At 31.8% G+C, this 21,896-nt stretch overlaps 1 protein-coding gene across 1 annotated transcript in view; it reads right to left on the bottom strand.

The window, feature by feature from the left end:
• Positions 1-21,896, bottom strand: part of Phyhd1 (Phytanoyl-CoA dioxygenase domain containing 1) — a 35,658-nt gene that overhangs the window by 2,047 nt on the left and 11,715 nt on the right. The gene's annotated exons all lie outside the window — the stretch shown is intronic.

The following is a 21,896-nucleotide window of genomic DNA, read 5'->3' as shown; positions in this document are numbered from 1 at the left end:
AGAGAAACAGCCGAGATGTCCTAAATATTATCGGTAATTTTCTCTTGTATTTCTTAAAAGGAGCCAAATGTTACCTGTCAATAATAACAGCTCATAGAAATACCAGGACCGGCATGCAACCACGGTTTCCACTCGAGCCACAAATAATCTACCAAAATTTGAAGAACATTTTACCAAAAATCTAACAACTTTAAAAATTGCTTATTTTGAAATTTTTGTCAAGTTCTTGCGGTTAGTATGAAAACAATGTTTTCTCTTCCAAATTTTTTGTATCATTTTATATGAGAAATTTATTTCAATATTTGCAATATTATCATCCGATTTTTTGGAGATTTTTAGACACCTTTGAATAGTAAATATGTCGAGTTCTAAATGTTGTAGGCAAAAATTTTATATGTTTTACACGAAAATTTTCACAAAATTTTATTTCTAAAGAAAATTTAGGTAACATTTTGTTTCTATAGAAAATTTTGTCACAATTTTATTTCTATAGAAAAATTTTGTCAAAATTTAATTTCTATAGAAAAATTTTGTCAAAATTTTATTTTTATAGAACAATTTGGTGAAAATGTTGTTTTTATAGAAACATTATGTCAAAATTTTATTTCTATAAAAATTTTTCTCAAAATTTTAAAAAAATTTTGTCAAAATTTGGTGTAAACTCAAACGAGTTTGTCACTTTGTCTTATTACAAAATTTAAATGTCCTAGTAAATTTTTGTAACATATTTTTTACATATTTGTCTTTCTGTTTGGTTAATTTGTGTTTATTTTCTTTTGTTAAAGTTAATTTCCCTGAGGACGGACAACGATGGTGTTCGAAATATTGGAAAGAATTAAAAATAAAACACTATAAAAAACTAAGATTTTATTTTGTTTTATTACAACCTGACCTCAAGCCTTACAAACTCTACAAATAATTATACTAAAAGGTCAGCCATACAACAACTATAAACAAAATATATTTCTATAGAAAATTTTGTCAAAATTCTATTTCTATACAAAAATGTTGCCAAAATTTTACTTCTATAGAAACATTTTGTCAAAATTTTATTTCTACAGAAAATTTTGTCAAAATTCTTTTTATATCAAAAATTTTGCCAAAATTCTATTTCTATAGAAAATTTTGTCAAAATTTTATTTTTATAGAAAATTTTGTCAAAATTTTATTTCTATAGAAAATTTTATCAAAATTTTATTTCTATAGAAAATTTTGTCAAAATTTAATTTTTATAGGAAGTTTTGTCGAAATTTTATTTCTATAGGAAATTTTGTCGAAATTTTATTTCTATAGAAAATTTTCTCAACATTTTATTTCTATAAACAATTTTCTCAAAATTTTATTTCTATAGAAAATTGTGTCAAAATTTTATTTCTATAGAAAATTTTGTCAAAATTTTATTTCTATAGAAAATTTTGTCATAATTTTTATCTATAGGAAAATTTAGTCACAATTTTATTTCTATAGAAAATTTTTGTCTAAATTCAATGTCTATAGAAAAATTTGGTCAAAATTTTATTTCTATAGAAACATTTTGTCAAAACTTTATTTTTATAGAAAATTTTGTCGAAATTTTATTTCTATAGATAATTTTCTCAAAATGTTATTTCTGTAGAAATTTTTTTCAAAATTTTATTTCTATAGAAAGTTGTGTCAAAATTTTATTTCTATAGAAGATTTTACTTTTATAGAAGATTTTCTCAACATTTTATTTCTATAGAAGATTTTCTCAACATTTTATTTCTATAGAAAATTTTCTCAAAATTTTATTTCTATAGAAAAATTTTGTCAAAATTAAATATCTGTAGAACATTTTGGTCAAAATTTTATTTTTATAGAAAATTTTGTCAAAATTTTATTTCTATAGAAAATTTTGTCATAATTTTATATCTATAGGATAATTTAGTCACAATTTTATTTCTATAGAAACAGTTTATATAAATTTAATGTCTATATAAAAATTTGGTCAAAATTTTATTTCTATAGAAACATTTTGTCAAAATTTTATTTTTATAGAAAATTTTGTCGAAATTTTATTTCTATAGATAATTTTCTCAAAATGTTATTTCTGTAGAAAATTTTTCAAAATCTTATTTCTATAGAAAATATAGTCAAAATTTTATTTCTCTAGACAATTTTGTCAAAATTTTATTTCTATAGAAACTTGTTCATAATTTTATATCTATAGGAAAATTTAGTCACAATTTTATTTCTATAGAAAAAGATTATCTAAATTTAATGTCTATAGAAAAATTTAGTCAAAATTTTAATTCTATAGAAACATTTTGTCAAAATTTTATTTTTATAGAAAATTTTGTCGAAATTTTATTTCTATAGATAATTTTCTCAAAATGCTATTTCTGTAGAAAATTTTTTCAAAATCTTATTTCTATAGAAAACATTGTCAAAATTTTATTTCTATAGAAAATTTTGTCAAAATTTTATTTCTATAGAAAATTTTATTTTTATAGAAAATTTTGTCATAATTTTATATCTATAGAAAATTTTCTCAAAAATTTATTTCTATGTAAAATTTTTCCAAAATTGTATTTCTATAGAAAATTTTCTCAAAATTTTATATCCATAGAAAATTTTGTCACAATTTTATTTCTATAGAAAAATTTGGTCAAAATTGTATTTCTATAGAAATATTTAGTCAAAATTTTATTTTTATAGAAAAATTTGGTCATAATGTTGTTTCTATAGGAACATTTTGTCAAAATTTTATTTTTATAGAAAATTTTGTCGAAATTTTATTTCTATAGATAATTTTCTCAAAATTTTATTTCTGTAGATTTATTTTTTTCAAAATTCTATTTGTATAGAAAATTTTGTCAAAATTTTATTTCTATAGAAAATTTTGTCATAATTTTATATCTATAGGAAAATTTTGTCACAATTTTATTTCTATAGAAAATTTTCTCAAAATTTTATTTCTATAGAAAATTTTCTCAAAATTTTATATCTATAGAAAATTTTCTCAAAATTTTATTTCTATAGAAAATTTTCCCAAAATTGTATTTCTATAGAAAATTTTCCCAAAATTTTATATCTATAGAACATTTTTTCACAATTTTATTTCTATAGAAAATTTTCCCAAAATTGCATTTCTATAGAAAATTTTCTCAATATTTTATTTCTATAAAAAATTTTTGCAAAATTTTATTTCTAAAGAAAATATTGTCAATATTCTGATTTCTATACAAAATTTTGTCAATATATGATTTATATACAAAATTTTGTCAAAGTTAAATTCCTATAAACACAAAATTTTTTTTTGATTCAATCACGAAATTAATTGATTCAATTAATTTTTTAATTAAAATGTCTTCAATCACAGAAATGATAGTATCAATTAAAAAATTAATTGAAGATTAATTAAAAAATTAATTGATCCATTTAAAAAATTAATTGATACTATTAATTTTTGTGATTGATTTTGGTTTCAATTAAAAAATTTTGTTGAATCAATAAAATTTTTAATAGAATATTTTTTAAAGCTCAATTAAAATTTTAATTGGAAAATTTTTGCAAATTTTTATTTCTGTAGAAAATTTTTGCAAAGCTTTATTTGTATAAGACATTTTTGCACAACTTTATTTGTATAATAAATTTTTGCAAAATTGTATTCTATAGAAAATTTTCCGCAAAATTTTATTTATATATAAATTAATTTTATATCTATAGAACATTTTTTCACAATTTTATTTCTATAGAAAATTTTCCCAAAATTGTATTTCTATAGAAAATTTTCCGCAAAATTTTATTTCTATAGAAAATTTTCCGCAAAATTTTATTTCTATAGAAAATTTTCTCAAAATTTTATTTCTATAGAAAATTTTTTGACAATTTTTTTTCTATAGAAAATTTTCCCAAAATTGTATTTCTATAGAATTTTTTTTCACAATTGTATTCTTATATCCATGCATGCAATCCATGCATGCAACTCTAGCAGAAATCTCATTTGCTTGCCGATAACACAGTTTTTGTCATGCATTTCTTATGGGAGGAAAATATAAACGAACGATTACAATGCTCACGAAATTTTCCGTAGTAAAAATACCAGTGCATTTCTAATGGGTAGCGGAAATTTCGGCTAGACGTGCTTACCGGTCTTATGGGGGCAAAATGAAAACAATCAAAAACAACACCTCACGGTGTTTTCGTTAGCAAATATATTCTTATGCGTACCGGAAATTTCGTTAGAATAATGCAATAATATAATGCATTATTGTTATATTTTCGTGAGGAAGAATTATCGATTTTTACATTTTGCCATGGCATGGCTTCCGGTATGCAGCGCTGATAAAATTAGCGCTCTCCATAAAAAAATATATTTGCTAGCGAAATTTTCGCTAGGATGATATTATCGATTGTTCACATTTTCTCCCATAAGAAACACGTTGCAAAACCGCGTTATTGTCATGTAGCAGAAATTTTGGGCTTAAGCATATATTTTAAAATTATAAATTCTTACTGTTTTTTGGCAACAGTGTTATCATAGTGAAAGTGCAAGTTGTCAAACTTCGTACTGGGTATAGAGGCCATATATACCTCTAAGGAAAATTTCGATTCCAAACTTCTATTGGGAAAATTTTTATCACATGCCGATAATGCAGGTTTGCTATGTATTTCTTAATGCCCGGTATGCAACTCTAGCGGAAATTCCGTTTGCGTGTCATTAACACAGTTTTGAATGAATTTCTTATGAGAGCAAAATATAAACAGTCGATAATACCTCAGGGAATTTTCGTTAGCAAATATATAACGATGCATTTCTTATGGGTAGCAGAAATTTCGGCTGTTGGTGCATACCGGTCTTTAGGTGAACACAGTTTTTTGTGTATTCATTATGGGAAAAAATATATATAAAATGGAATTATAGCAATATATTTCTTATTAGAGGGCTATATGGGAGCAAAATGTAAACAATCGATAATAGCGGCTAACTGAAAATTCCTTAGAGGGGCTTTATTCATAACATCATTTCATTGATAAAAAGACGTTCGGAAATATAAATGAATCGAAAATTTTTCCATTCACTTGAATTTTGTTCTGTTCATTCGCTAGCATTATCAAGAAATAATTTGCTAATTTACACTTCCACAATATTATGTAAGGACAATTCTAGACAAATGAGGCAATATCATCTATTCATTTATTTCATCTTTTATTGTAATTTCTTATCAATGCGAATTATTAAATAAAGCTTGTCACTTTTATTCAAATTACAATTGGGTCATCAGGTCCCTTTTGAACGAAACATGTGGCAATCAGACATGACAGTTGGAGGAAAAGCATTATAGTTAGCTGTTAGTTCATGTTATTATCATTGTTATGACGGTAATGTTTTATTCAATTGCTTTTTTGCATATTGAAATGGAGACACGCGCGTGGAAAAATCCTAGCCCAGAACAATGAAGGTGTTCCCCATATTAAGTGATGGTCATATTAAAGCATATCTGATATGCAATATTTCCGTCGTTCTTGTGAAGAGCATAACAATCACTGATTGTATAATAGAAATTTTTAAGATCACTGTTCAAAGCTTATGTTGTTTTGCGTCTTGAATTTTTGTGGAAGGGGGTAATAATAATTGAAAAGTTTACACATGTTTTTGAATTGTTGTTTACTTCTAGGTATGTTTACATACAAATCGTTTCATAGTTCTTATTGCTACAAATTATGCAGGAGGGGTTATGTGATTTTCATTTTATGGATTACAATCCAGTATACAGCGAACAGTTTGCGAAGTTGTTGTTGTCGATTGTTTACATATTTTTGGCTAGAAGTGCTACTGCACTTAAATCCTGATAGGCGGTAATTTCGTTTAAATGCCGATAATACAGTTTGAATTGTATTTTGCTAAGGCGGATTTATACGTTTCTTATAGGTAGCAAACATATACTTTTAGGTTTAGGTTAGGTGGCAGCCCACTTAGGTGGCTCACTTAGACTATTCAGTCTATTGTGATACCACATTGGTGAACTTCTCTCTTATCACTGAGTGCTGCCCGATTCCATGTTAGGCTAATGACAAGGGACCTCCTTTTTATAGCCGAATCCGAACGGCGTTCCACATTGCAGTGAAATCACTTAGAGAAGCTTTGAAACCCTCAGAAATGTCACCAGCACTACTGAGGTGGGATAATCCACCGCTGAAAAACTTTTTGATGTTCGGTCGAAGCAGGAATCGAACCCACGACCTTGTGTATGCAAGGCGGGCATGCTAACCATTGCACCACGGTACAATGGTTAGCATGCATATGCTTGCCAATGAGATTTTTATCTCGTACCAAAGAAAAAGTCGGCAAAACAGTTGTCTCTACCAACAAAAGACGCGCATTTCCTAAGCTCTATAAAAATCCCTGCTATGCAATGGAAATGCATTGATATTTCTTCTAGCAAAACTTCTATGGGTTATTGTCGATTTGTTCTTCAAATATATAGATAGCTCCAGAGGAAATTTCGTTTCCGCACCAATAAAACAGTTTTGCCATATATTTCATAAACAATCGATAATAACAATCTCTCGTTACCTCTTTTATCCACCAAAAGTGGGCTAGAGAGATTTTCATCCATCGAAAATAGTTACCATTCTTCACCCATATAAATATCGTGGTAAAATTGTATTATGGATATGTAAACGAAATTACCAAGAAGAGGTGCACACCGGGTTTTGAAAAACATAAAGTTGTACTGGTTAGAATCCAATATGAGCGTTATTCTCGAATTTATAAAAATTTGCAAAATAGTCTATTTCGACGTTAACACGGTCTTACCGACTTAAGTACAAATATTCTATGTAGACCAGAGAATAAAGCCGACCCATTTTTGTCGGCGGAGGCTGAGACTAAATTTTTTCCTCCGGCGACGGCGGCTTGACAGCTAAGCCGATAAAAAATTGCCAATTCGGCGGCGCAAAAGTATCCATTAGAAAATCAATTTGAAGTTTACCGAATTGTAATGAGATTAGTTGTAAAGGGTGGTTAAATTGTAAGGGCCGATGTTGAATGTGAACCACACCTAAACGCCAAGTTTTTTTTCCGAATTTTATTCGACATTTCTCTATTTCAGACTTACTCAATTTGAACCATGGACGTCGTGAATAGACAGAATGGTTCCAAGAAATGGCAACAGTGGATGATCAATTTTCGAAGAAAATCAACTTCAGTGATGAGGCACATTTTCACCTCAGTGGATTCGTCAATAAACAGAATTGCCGCATTTGGGCGAAAGAGTGATTGTCGAAAAACCAATGCACCCACAAAGAGTGACTGTTTGGTGCGGTTTATGGGCTGGCGGCATCATCGGGCCGTATTTTTTCCAAAATGAGGCCGGTCAGGCAGTTACTGTTAATGGTGTTCGCTATCGTGAGATGATTACAAACTTTTTATGGCCCGAATTGGAAGATATGGATGTGGACGATATGTGGTTTCAGCAGGACGGTGCCACTTGCCACACAGCCAACGAAACAAAGGCTCTTTTGCGCGACAAATTCAATGGCCGTGTTATCTCACGTAAGGGCGATGTCAATTGGCCGCCAAGATCATGTGATTTGACACCGTTGGACTTTTTCTTTGGGGTTATTTGAAAGAAAAGGTGTACGTCGATAAGCCAGCAACAATTCAAGAGCTAGAGGATGAGATAATTCGGCACATTAACGGCATAGAACCTACATTATGCCTCAGCGTCATCGAAAATTTGGACCATCGGATGAAGGTGTGCCACCGAGGTCGCGGCGCCCATTTGGCCGATATTTTGTTCCATACATAATTGAGTAATACCAATATATCATAATAAAATAAAATTACAATAATTTCCTAAATAGTTTGTGTTTTATTCAAAATCAACATCGGCTCTTGAAATTTTAACCACCCTTTACAACCAAACTTGCAATGAATTTTACATTTCATTCAAATTTTCTGAGCTAAAGTTGTTCAAAACTATTACAGCAACTTGATACAAATTGATTATAGGTGCAAAGTTCGTAATTTTGGCAAAAAACATAACAATTATTAATATATTTTTTTTCTGATATCAATCCATATTTTTGAACAATTGGCGGCTAAATTCGAGTCGAGATGAGTCGATATTTTCGTCGACGACTGCATAAAACTGATCGGCGGCGGCGCGACTCGGCGGCTTCATTTTCTGATGTAGACATATCTTTAACCCTTTGACTACCCATGTCTTATTCGAAAAAGACATCAAACTCGACTGAAATAGATACAAACAGCTGAATTTATAACCAAAAATCAGCTGTTACTATGCATTTCAGTCGATCGTTAGAGCTCGTTCGACATACAGAAACAGGCTGTGGGATTATTTTTTGAATTTTTTCTCACATTTCGATAGGTATTATAGGCCCAATAGCCATTTGGTACTCGGGAACCTTAAAGTAAAAAAATGTTTTCTTAATTCTAAAAAAAACTAAAAAGCCTATAGGTGAGTATTAAGTTCGAGTTTAGCCGTCATTTTCTACTAAAGTGAAAACTAAATCAGTATTTTACATATTTGTTGCAGATTTCATTATAACTTGAAGGGGAATAGCAAAGCAAATTTTCACAAAGTTTGTATACCTTAAAATGGATTATTAAAGAAAAGTAATCGTGAAAAAATGACGATTTTAGCGGCTAAACTCGAACTTAATACCCTCCTTTTATTTGAAACTTTTTTACCTTAAGTCTAAAGATTCAATATTTCAGTTATGTTAAGGACTATTTCTTTAAATCAAGAATGTGTTTCTTTTCATTGAGGAATATTTTCCTTAGTTAAAAGACATACGACTTTAACGGAGGGATGCAAAATTTGTGTCCTAAATTTAATAAAAATTGTTTAAGTCAAAGATTATAAACTTTATTTTAATTAAAATTTCATTATTTTAAAGAAATCTGTCCTTAATATTTTGTAAATTGCGGATGCTAAAATTAGAGTTGCGCAATCTTTAATATCACGTAAATAATTTTTTCAGTGTACTATAAAGCATTGCCATTAGAACGCGTTCTTATCGATTAGCAAAAACAATTTATGTATACCTTAGTTTAAGAAACACAATGATACTTTGGTCTCGCGCAAATAAAAAGTCGATAATAACGCTCTAGCACTTGTCTCTACTATAGTGCAGTCCAATTTTAATGTTTATCGAATTGCAAAAAAGTTTTTGATTTTTTTTTAAATTTTGCGGGTAAGACAGTTTCATAATATGTCTGACCTGTTTGTACTGCTGGAAAATATTAGACGATCGGCCAGACCAATTTGGGTCATATATTATACTAACACTATTTGTTGTAGAATTTTCTTTAATGACGACGAAAGCAACCAAACAAGACACATCAAGCCGTCAATTTCCTCGAATAGACAATGAAAATGTGTTCGATTTTTCTGAAAGTGGCGTAAAATGGTCAGATATTTTTAGAACACAACAAAATAAAAATACTACATACAAAGAAAACTGACCGATGGTCAATGAGGTTGCTTTTTGTTAGCACCTGCGGTTAATACAAACGTGTGATTGAATGAACGAATTGTTGAAAATATAATGCCATGCTTGAGTAACGAGTGTTTATCATGAAGATTGTTATGAATTGAATCATTTAATAAAAATTTGAAAATGAAATTATATCATTTGTATAACCAGGTGGAATTTGAAATAGTACAGAAAACTGTGTACTATGTGACATAGTCTGTACAAGTAAGTACAGTAGTCTTTAACGTTATATTATATCTACTGATTTTGAGAAAGAGATCTTAGGCAGAAAATGTCCTTAACGCAATATTACATATATTGTCTTTGAATATTTTTGTAAAGCTATCTTCCGGAACAAAGATATCAAGACACGATCGTCTATGGTTTTGATCGGTAAATGTGCACTGATAAAGTATAATTCAAAAACATAACAGGTTGGCTGATAAGTCCCCGGTCTGACACATAGATGGCGTCGCTGGTATTAAATGCATATTATTTTTATATAGTACCAACCTTCAAATGATTCGTGTCAAAATTTGACGTCTGTACGTCAATTAGTTTGTGAGATAGAGCGTCTTTTGTGAAGCAACTTTTGTTATTGTGAAAAAAAATGAAAAAATGGAATTTCGTGTTTTGATAAAATACTGTTTTCGGAAGGGAAAAAATACGGTGGAAGCAAAAACTTGGCTTGATAATGAGTTTCCGGACTCTGTCTCAGGGAAATCAATAATAATTGATTGGTAAGCAAAATTCAAGCGTGGTGAAATGAGCACGGAGGGCGGTGAACGCAGTGGACGCCCGAAAGAGGTGGTTACCGACGAAAACATCAAAAAAATCCACAAAATGATTTTGAATGACCGTAAAATGAAGTTAATCGAGATAGCAGAGGCCTTAAAGATATCAAAGGAACGTGTTGGTCATATCATTCATCAATATTTGGATATGCGGAAGCTCTGTGCAAAATGGGTGCCGCGCGAGCTCACATTTGACCAAAAACAACAACGTGTTGATGATTCTGAGCGGTGTTTGCAGCTGTTAACTCCTAATACACCTGAGTTTTTTCGTCGATATGTGACAATGGATGAAACATGGCTCAATCACTACACTCCTGAGTCCAATCGATAGTCGGCTGAGTGGACAGCGACCGGTGAACCGTCTCCGAAGCGTGGAAAGACTCAAAAGTCCGCTGGCAAAGTAATGGCCTCTATTTTTTGGGATGCGCATGGAATAATTTTTATTGATTATCTTGAGAAAGGAAAACCCATCAACGGTGACTATTATATGGCGTTATTGGAGCGTTTGAAGGTCGAAAAAACGGCCCCATAAGAAGAAACAAGTATATACGGCCGTAAGTTCGGCCAGGCCGAATCTTATGTACCCTCCACCATGGATTGCGTAGGAACTTCTACTAAAGGCTGTCATCCACAATCGAATTACTTGGGTTGCGATAACACAGTTTGACAAAATTTTCTATAGAAATAAAATTTTGACAAAATTTTCTATATAAATAAAAACTTGACAAAATTTTCTATAGAAATAAAATGTTGACAAAATTTTCTATGGAAGTAAAATGTTGACAAAATTTTCTATAGCAATAAAATGTTGACAAAATTTTCTATAGAAATAAAATGTTGACAAAATTTTCTATAGAAATAAAATGTTGACAAAATGTTCTATAGAAATAAAATGTTGACAAAATTGTCTATAGAAATAAAATGTTGACAAAATTTTCTACAGAAATAAATTTTTTACAAAATTTTCTATAGAAATAAAATTTTGACAAAATTTTCTATGGAAATAAAATGTTGACAAACATTGCTATAGAAATAAACTTTTTACAAAACTTTCTATAGAAATGAAATTTTGACAAAACTTTCTATAGTAATAAAATTTGACAATTTTTACATGGCTGTTAGAGGCCATATAGTAACGAAATGTACCAAATTTCAACCGCATCGTATGACTTTTGCTCCTCCAAGAGGCTCCGGAGTTCAAATCTGGGGATCGGTTTATATGGGAGCTATATATAATTATGGACCGATATGGACCAATTTTTGCATGCTTGTTAGAGACCATATACTAACACCACGTACTAAATTTCAATTGGATCGGATGAATTTTGCTCATCCAAGAGGCTCCAGAGTTCAAATCTGGGGATCGGTTTATATGGGAGCTATATATAATTATGGACCGATATGGACCAATTTTTGCATGCTTGTTAGAGACCGTATACTAACATCAGGTACCAAATTTCAACCGGATCGGATGAATTTTGCCCCTCCAAGAGGCTTCGGAGGTCAAATCTGGGGATCGGTTTATATGGGGGCTATATATAATTATGGACCGATATGGACCAATTTTTGCATGGTTGTTAGAGACCGTATACTTAGACCACGTACCAAATTTCAACCGGATCGGATGAATTTTGCTGCTCCGTAAGGCTCCGCAAGCCAAATTTGGGGATCGGTTTATATGGGGGCTATACGTAAACGTGGGCCGATATGGCCCATTTTCAATACCATCCGACCTACATCAATAACAACTACTTGTGCCAAGTTTCAAGTCGATAGCTAGTTTCGTTCGGAAGTTAGCGTGATTTCCACAGACGGACGGACAGCCGGACAGACGGACGGACGGACGGACGGACATGCTTAGATCGACTCAGAATTTCACCACGACCCAGAATATATATACTTTATGGGGTCTTAGAGCAATATTTCGATGTGTTACAAACGGAATGACAAAGTTAATATACCCCCATCCTATGGTGGAGGGTATAAAAAGTGTTGTTCCACCAAGACAACGCACCATGCCACAAGTCATTGAGAACGATGGCAAAAGTTCATGAATTGGGCTTCGAATTGCTTCCCCACCCACCGTATTCTCCAGATCTGGCCCCCAGCGACTTTTTCTTGTTCTCAGACCTCAAAAGGATGCTCGCAGGGAAAAAATTTGGATGCAATGAAGAGGTGATCACCGAAACTGACCTATTTTGAGGCAAAACCGAAGGAGTACTACCAAAATGGTATCAAAAAATTGGAAGGTCGTTACAATCGTTGTATCGCTCTTGAAGGGAACTATGTTGAATAATAAAAACGAATTTTGACAAAAAAAATGTGTTTTCTTTGTTAGACCAGGGACTTATCAGCCAACCTGTTATATGTATGAGATTAGAGGTGTGAACACTCACCAATTAAAGTTTTTACTCATGCACGCTCGCGCACGTTATGCGTGCTGACGCACATTTATGTCATGAAAAATCTTACTCATGCACGAACAATTTTTGAAGGCTCACGATTATGAATGGAATCGTGAACATGATTGAAATCATTGAGAGTGAATTTTTGTCGTGAATGTGAATTTTATCGTGAGCAGAAATTTTGTCGATAGCTCGAACTGTATCAGAGCGTGAAATATCGTAAATATGAATTTATTTGTGAGTGTGAATTTTGTCCGGATCGTGATGAAGAAGAAATTTTACCCACACTTTGGCTAGCGAATTTTTCTTTAGGACGATGTTACCGATTGTTTACATTTTATGAAATACATAAGAAACGGTGTTTTCGTTTTATTGTAATAAAATGCAAATTGCCAAATTCAAACTTCAAATACGAAATTTCGTTCGGACCATATTACTGATTGTTTTCATTTTCTCCAAATAAGAAATATTGTGAACTGCAGTATCGGCATGTAACATCAATTTTCTTTGGAACTGAATAACGGACAAAAATGAAATTAATATAGTTTTCTAAAAGGCCTCTGTTGAGAAGTCATACCCAAATTTGCCGCTTTGTCTGAAATGGCTCATGGGTGTTTGGCCCAATTCTACCTTCATATATGAAAATGATTGATATGTGGGCTCTTAACGTTGTGAATTATAAAAGTGAGAGTGGTATTTTTTTATACATTTTTTTTCATACAGATCATAAGTCTTCATTCTACAGAAAAAATTGAATTTAATTATAACACTATTGATGTATACACACTTTGCCAAATGGATGTTGTTTTGAATTATTTATAACTTTTTTATTTGTGCGACTTTAATAGCAAAACAAATGAAGAAGGAGGCTTTTTGTAATAGAACACGTTGATAACCAATTAGTATTCAATGGCAAGACGAATATGCCATTTGTTCACAATCGTGTTGAAATGCAATAATAAAAACAAATTATTATGTTAAATATCGTTCAATGCAAATAGCAGATGTTTGAATTGTTTGTTTGGTCGTTTGCTATGATTTTTGTTTGATTGACTTGTTTATGTTGAAGGAAGCGGAAACATTTGCCTGGTTTTATTCTAATTGAATATGTTTGACGGTGTGCTGTTAATTACAATTTTATTTTTAATTTGCATTTGTCATTTCTATTTTATCTAATAAAATTAATTGATTTTCATATGCATAGAATAATTAGGTTTTTTTAGGCGGAAGTTTACGATACATTCCATATAAAAATTGCAAAGTAAAAGTGCAATAATATTTAATGTAAAAATTCACCATTATGTACAGTACTGGCGAAAATAATAGCATTATTGATTTGCATTACTTGGAACATCCATATTACTTTAATTCCGTTTAATCTAATTTAGTGTATCTAAATATTTCCCAATAGTGTGCACTTCTCTCTTATGCAAAAAAAAAAACATTTTATGGAAATCCAAATAGTTTGATCTTCGATTAGGGAGCCACCGTGGTGCAATGGTTAGCATGCCCGCCTTGCATACACAAGGTCGTGGATTCGATTCCTGCTTCGACCTAACACCAAAACATTCTCTATGTGATTTCACTACAATGTGGAACGCCGTTCGGACTCGGCTTTAAAAAGTAGGTCCCTTGTCATTGAGCTTAACATGGAATTGCGCAGCACTCAGTGATAAGAGAGAAGTTCACCAATGTGGTATCACAATGGACTGAATAGTCTAAGTGAGCCTGATACATCGGGCTGCCACCTAACCTAACCTTTGATCTTCGATTAAGGATTTTGATACTCATTCCGAATCAAAGATACACGCAAAAATTGTTTTTTGATTCAATCACGAAATTAATTGATCCAATTGATTTTAATTGTAATGCCTTCAATAACAGATATGATAGTATCAATTAAAAAATTAATTGATACTATTAATTTTTGTAATTGATTTTTGTTTCAATTAAAATTAAGACTTTAATTGATTTTTTTTTTTTGAAATTTCTGTGTATCGATTCCTTAAAATAAAGTCATTTTTAGGGGGCATATATCTTTAATTCTAGGCTATATTAAATTAAAATGTTTCTTTAATTTAAGGAAAATTACCCTTCAAACATATACGGCTTCATATTTAATGAAAAAAAATTAAAGCTAATATATTGAATTTTATTTTATTTAATATTTTAACGGTTTGACGGTAGCAAAGGAAAAGAGATATGTTTGTACGAATTTATTTCGGCATAAGCCGGCTATCATGTAAAACCTTTTTTCGGAAGGCTCAAGTGTGGTTCATTGTTGGGTTTAATGAACTGTCTGAATTTATTCTGATAATTGGTTGATAGTTTTGCTGCAAGTAGAGGATGCTGATGAGGAATGTGGTAATTCCGAAACGTGCGTCCATCCAACCATCTTGCAGTCTATAGGGCTTTGCCCAAATAAATTTGACAAACATTTTTTTCATCTGTTGGTTAAGCTACACATGTAGTTTAGTCAATGCATGTTTTAAGCTGAAATCAGTTGCCAAATCAACCGTTACAAATGTAATTAAAGTGTTTGGGGAACGTTTGTCGACAGCCAGGAAGTCTGGATCGGGGGGAAATCGAAAACCGGAAGCCGCTGAGACGACAAAGAGAGTTGCCGGTAGTTTCAAGCGAAACCCTAACCTCTCTCTCTCTCCGAGATGCCGCAAATAAGCTGGGTGTATCGTCTACAACCGTGCATCGAGCCAAAAAACGAGCCGGACTATCGACTTACAAGAAGGTAGTGACTCCAAATCGCGATGATAAACAAAATACGACGGCAAAAGCGCGATCCCGGAGGCTGTACACGACGATGCTGACGAAGTTTGACTGCGCGGTAATGGACGACGAAACCTACGTCAAAGCCGACTACAAGCAGCTTCCGTGACAGGAGTTTTATACGGCAAAAGAAAGGGGAAAGGTCGCAGATATTTTCAAGCACATAAAACTGTCAAAGTTCGCAAAGAAATATCTGGTTTGGCAAGCCATCTGTACCTGTGGCTTGAAAAGCAGCATTTTCATAGCTTCCGGGACTGTCAACCAAGAAATTTACATGAAAGAGTGTTTGAATAAACGTCTGCTGCCTTTCCTGAAAAAAACACGGTTGTTCCGCACTGTTTTGGCCGGATTTGGCATATTGCCATTGCGGTAAAAAAGCCATGGAGTGGTACGCCGCCAACAAAGTACAGGTGGTTCCCAAGGACAAGAACCCTCCCAACACGCCAGAGCTCCGCCCAATTGAGAAATACTGGGCTATTGTCAAGCGGAACCTAAAGAAGACCAAAAAACTGCTAAGGACGAGCAGCAGTTCAAGGCAAACTGGCTTTCTGCGGCGAAGAAGGTGGACAAGGTGGCTGTACAAAATCTGATGGCAGGTGTCAAGCGTGAGACCCGGCAATTCGGATTTGGAAAAGCGAAAGCCTAACTGAATATTTTTCCTGAATTTTATACTAATTGAACTTGAAAAAGAAATTTAATTTGATTTTTTAAATAAATAATATTTGTAATTGATTTTTGTTTCAATTAAAATTAAGACTTTAATTGATTTTTTTTTGAAATTTCTGTGTATCGATTCCTTAAAATAAACTCATTTTTAGGGGGCATATATCTTTAATTCTAGGCTATATTAAATTAAAATGTTTCTTTAATTTAAGGAAAATTACCCTTCAAACATATACGGCTTCATATTTAATGAAAAAAAAAAATTAAAGCTAATATATTGAATTTTATTTTATTTAATATTTTAACGGTTTGACGGTAGCAAAGGAAAAGAGATATGTTTGTACGAATTTATTTCGGCATAAGCCGGCTATCATGTAAAACCTTTTTTCCGAAGGCTCAAGTGTGGTTCATTGTTGGGTTTAATGAACTGCCTGAATTTATTCTGATAATTGGTTGATAGTTTTGCTGCAAGTAGAGAATGCTGATGAGGAATGTGGTAATTCCGAAACGTGCGTCCATCCAACCATCTTGCAGTCTATAGGGCTTTGCCCAAATAAATTTGACAAACATTCTTTTCCTCTGTTGGTTAAGCTACACATGTAGTTTAGTCAATGCATGTTTTTAAGCTGAAATCAGTAGCCAAATCAACCGTTACAAATGTAATTAAAGTGTTTGGGGAACGTTTGTCGACAGCCAGGAAGTCTGGATCGGGGGGAAATCGAAAACCGGAAGCCGCTGAGACGACAAAGAGAGTTGCCGGTAGTTTCAGCCGAAATCCTAAGCTCTCTCTCCGAGATGCCGCAAATAAGCTGGGTGTATCGTCTACAACCGTGCATCGAGCCAAAAAACGAGCCGGACTATCGACTTACAAGAAGGTAGTGACTCCAAATCGCGATGATAAACAAAATACGACGGCCAAAACGCGATCCCGGAGGGAAATGGGAAAGGTCGCAGATATTTTCAAGCACATAAAACTGTCAAAGTTCGCAAAGAAATATCTGGTTTGGCAAGCCATCTGTACCTGTGGCTTGAAAAGCAGCATTTTCATAGCTTCCGGGACTGTCAACCAAGAAATTTACATGAAAGAGTGTTTGAATAAACGTCTGCTGCCTTTCCTGAAAAAAACACGGTTGTTCCGCACTGTTTTGGCCGGATTTGGCATATTGCCATTGCGGTAAAAAAGCCATGGAGTGGTACGCCGCCAACAAAGTACAGGTGGTTCCCAAGGACAAGAACCCTCCCAACACGCCAGAGCTCCGCCCAATTGAGAAATACTGGGCTATTGTCAAGCGGAACCTAAAGAAGACCAAAAAACTGCTAAGGACGAGCAGCAGTTCAAGGCAAACTGGCTTTCTGCGGCGAAGAAGGTGGACAAGGTGGCTGTACAAAATCTGATGGCAGGTGTCAAGCGTGAGACCCGGCAATTCGGATTTGGAAAAGCGAAAGCCTAACTGAATATTTTTCCTGAATTTTATACTAATTGAACTTGAAAAAGAAATTTAATTTGATTTTTTAAATAAACGATTTCACCGATTTACACGCGTTTTCCCTTGACCAAATTTTGACCGTATCACCCTTTAAAAACAAGTAAGGAAAGTCTAAAGTCGGGCGGGGCCGACTATATTATACCCTGCACCACTTTGTACATCTATATTTTCGATATCATATCACATCCTTCAAATGTGTTGGGGGCTATATATAAAAATTTGTCCCAAATACACACTGAAAAAACAGTGAACCCACCAGGAAGAAAACTTTCGGTTAATTTTAGAAAGTTTTGCATATTTGAAGAAAATTTTAACTAAACAGTATTACAAACGTTGGCATCACGCAGATGTCATAAAAATAAGTAAATATTTTTCGACAAATTCAAGAAAATTTATTAGACATAACTAAGTTTTTTCAATTGTTAAAGAAAATTTTGTAGTTTGAAGGAAAAACTTGGAGTTCAAAATTGCAAAAATGTCTTTAGTGACATACGAAGTTCATGATGAACGCATTTTTGGTAAAATATACATATTTAAAGAAATTCTGAACTATTTTGTGGAAGATACGAATTTAGTTAATCTTTATGCTTCATTTGAGTATATTTTTTTCCTTGGGTTTAGTTAGTTTAACTAACGTACACAAAACATTATTAGAGTAAAGAAAACTTTCTCGAAACATAATAATTCTATGAACTAAAATAAAGTTAAATTGGCTTTAGTAAAATAGAGAGTTCACTTTTTTTTGAGTGCATACATTTAAATATCACTCGATCTGGACAGAATTTGATAGACTTCTACAAAATCTATAGAATTTAAGTCGGCTAATGCACTAAGGTGGAACACAATGTTAGTAAAAAAATATGGGAAACATTTAAATCTGAAGCAATTTTAAGGAAACTTCGCAAAAGTTTATTTATGATTTATTGCTCGATATATATGTATTAGAAGTTTAGGAAAATTAGAGTCATTTTTACAACTTTTCGACGGCGATTTTACAAGGAAAATTTTGGTATTTTGATAATTTTTGTCGAAATCAGAAAAACATATATATGGAAGCTATATCTATATCTGTGCAAAATTTCAACTAAATTGGACCAAAAAATTGGCCTCTGTGGTCATATGAGTGTAAATCGGCCGAAAGCTATATATTGGAGCTATATCTAAATCTGATCCAATTTCAACCAAATTTTGCACGCATAGCTATAATGCTAATTCTACTCCCTGTGCAAAATTTCAGTTAAATCGGAGCAAAAAATTAGCCTCTGTGGTCATATGAGTGTAACTCGTATGACTTCATCACTTTTTTTAAATGACTTCGTCTTCTGAATTTGATTAAAAAGTTAATTCTATCAATTAATTTTTTAATTAAAAATTTTAAAATTTTCAATCATTGACTTAATTAACCTAATGTTTCTACCTTGATTAAAAAGTTAATTGTATCAATTAATTTATTAATTGAAAAAACATTCAACTTCAATTAACTTTTTAATTGGAAATATTCTGGTGATATTTTTTTCTGTGTAGGGATCTATTCTGTGCCAAATTTGAAGTCGATTGGACTAAAACTGCGACCTAGACTTTGATTACAAAAATGTGTTCACGGACAGACGGACATCGCTATATCGACTCAAGAGCCCACCCTGAGCATTTTTGCCAAAGACACCATGTGTCTATCTCGTCTCCTTCTGGGTGTTGCAAACATATGCACACACAAAAAATTTTTTTTTCTGATTCAATCACGAAATTAATTGATCCAATTAATTTTTTAATTGAAATGTCTTCAATCACGAAAATGATAGTATCAATCACAGTTTTAATTGGGCATAGAAAAAATTCTTGATTAAAAAATTAATTGATTTCATTACCAAATTTCAATTAAGTTTTTAATTGATTCAATTAAAAACTTAATTGATGTCGATTGCAAAACTCAATTAATTTAGCAATTAAACAAAGGTAACTATTTTCAATTACATTCTGAATTGGCTTAGAATTTTTAGTTGGATTAACAATTGATTGTTTGAAAAAAAAAATAATCAAAAATTTAATCACTTTTATAACTGACTTAGTCTTCCGAATTTGATTAAAAGTTAATTGTATCAATTAACTTTTTAATTAAAAATTTTAAAATTTTCAATCATTGACTAAATTATCTTAATGTTTCTATCTTGATTAAAAAGTTAATTGTACCAATTAATTTATTGATTGAAAAAAATTTCAACTTCAATTAACTTTTTAATTGGAAATATTTTGGTGATATTTTTTTCTGTGCACTAACTTATAATACCCTGTTCCACCGTGTGGAACAGGGTATTTGCTCCGATTTTGCTCCGATTTAGTTGAAATTTTGCACAGGGAGTAGAATTAGCATTGTAGCTATGCGTGCCAAATTCGGTTGAAATCGGTTCAGATTTAGATATAGGTCCCATATATACCTTTCGCCCGATTTACACTCATATGACCACAGAGGCCAATTTTTAACTCTGGTTTAGTTGAAATTTTGCACAGGGAGTAGAATTAGCATTGTTGCTATGCGTGCCATATTTGGTTGAAATCGGTTCAGATTTAGATATAGCTCCCATATATAGCTTTCGCCGGATTTACACTCATATGACCACAGAGGCCAATTTTTTACTGCGATTTAGTTGAAATTTTGCACAGGGAGTATAATAAGCATTCTTGCTATGCGTGCCAAATTTGGTTGAAATCGGTTCAGAGTTAGATATAGCTCCCATATATATGTTTTTCTGATTTCGGCAAAAATTGTCAAAATACCAACATTTTCCTTGTGAAATCGCCACTGCTTAATCGAAAAGTTGTAAAAATTACTCTAATTTTCCTAAACTTCTAATACATATATATCGAGCGATAAATCATAAATAAACTTTTGCGAAGTTTCCTTAAAATTGCTTCAGATTTAAATGTTTCCCATATTTTTTTACTAACATTGTGTTCCACCCTAGTGCATTAGCCGACTTAAATTTTGAGTCTATAGATTTTGTAAAAGTCTATCAAATTCTGTCCAGATCGAGTGATATTTAAATGTATGTATTTGGGACAAACCTTTATATATAGCCCCCCAACACATTTAACGGATGTGATGTGGTATCGAAAATTTAGATCTACAAAGTGGTTATAATATAGTCGGCCCCGCCCGACTTTAGACTTTCCTTACTTGTTTTATTTTGCTTTTCAATGAATATATTTCTTAAATTTACCATGGAACATAAAAAACTCTACTGTACTTATTATTTTGACCACATGTGTATATGGTTATAGTCTATTTCTAAATTAATATATGTTTGCATCCAAGCATATTATATTTACAAAAATTTTATGTCCCAAACATAATATGTTATGTTCTTACATATTAACATATATGTCCCAAACATGTTAGGCTAGTTTATGAACATTTTATGCTTGCACTTAAAAATATTGTGTTAAAAAGTTTGAGTTCCAAATATATAATTTTTACATCCAAACATATGACAAAAACAGTCTTTTTCGTTCGCGAGCATATCTATATCATCATGCCTTTATAAATGTATGCAACCTGCCGAAAAAAATTTTCAATTAAAATGAACCGGATAGATGATATCTGTAATTTACTTTCTGCTAAAACGCACTTAAAGCCTAACGGAGCTTCATAGAAAAAGGTCGTAAATTTAATTTGATAAAAATAATTAAAATCAAATTAAATTAGATAAAAATCATATCAAAGTTTTCCTGTTGCATAGTGTTATTAACTAAATAAAAATCATTTAAACACCAATCACTTTCAATTAATCGTAGTTTCCGCCCAGCCTACATTCAATGTCATTCATAGGTGAACAACACGCATCAGAGGTTAACAATGACCTAGATCTTGGAACTCCTAACCTCCAGGGCAATTGTCTAAGATGAACAACACAAGAGTTTTGTAAAAAACAAAATCTATTTGTTGATATGTGCAGTAATTATGGCAAAAAACAAAATCCAATTTATGTTATGGACCTTATCAGTGAATATGAATTTATATGCATGCATGTATACAAATATGAACATCAGACGCGCGTATATTAATATATACAATTTATTATTACTTCATATAATAATAATAATGATTCGATTAGAGTAGAGTACTCGCTACTGATGTTAGTAGGTATACATCAAGATAATTGTACAAGTGCCCCGATTATACTCTTTTCTTATAAAATAGTTGTGCAAATATTTGTTGTTTCGCTGCTATAGTTTTTGTTGTTGTTACTATATGATGTGGAATAATAAATTTTAAATGGGGTCACTGTACTTTACTATAA

The sequence above is a fragment of the Haematobia irritans genome, chromosome 1 (genome assembly GCF_050003625.1).
Source record: "Haematobia irritans isolate KBUSLIRL chromosome 1, ASM5000362v1, whole genome shotgun sequence".
Lineage (NCBI taxonomy): Eukaryota > Metazoa > Arthropoda > Insecta > Diptera > Muscidae > Haematobia > Haematobia irritans.
The sequence above is the reverse complement of the archived record's forward strand: the minus strand, read 5'-3'. Positions and strand labels throughout refer to the sequence as shown.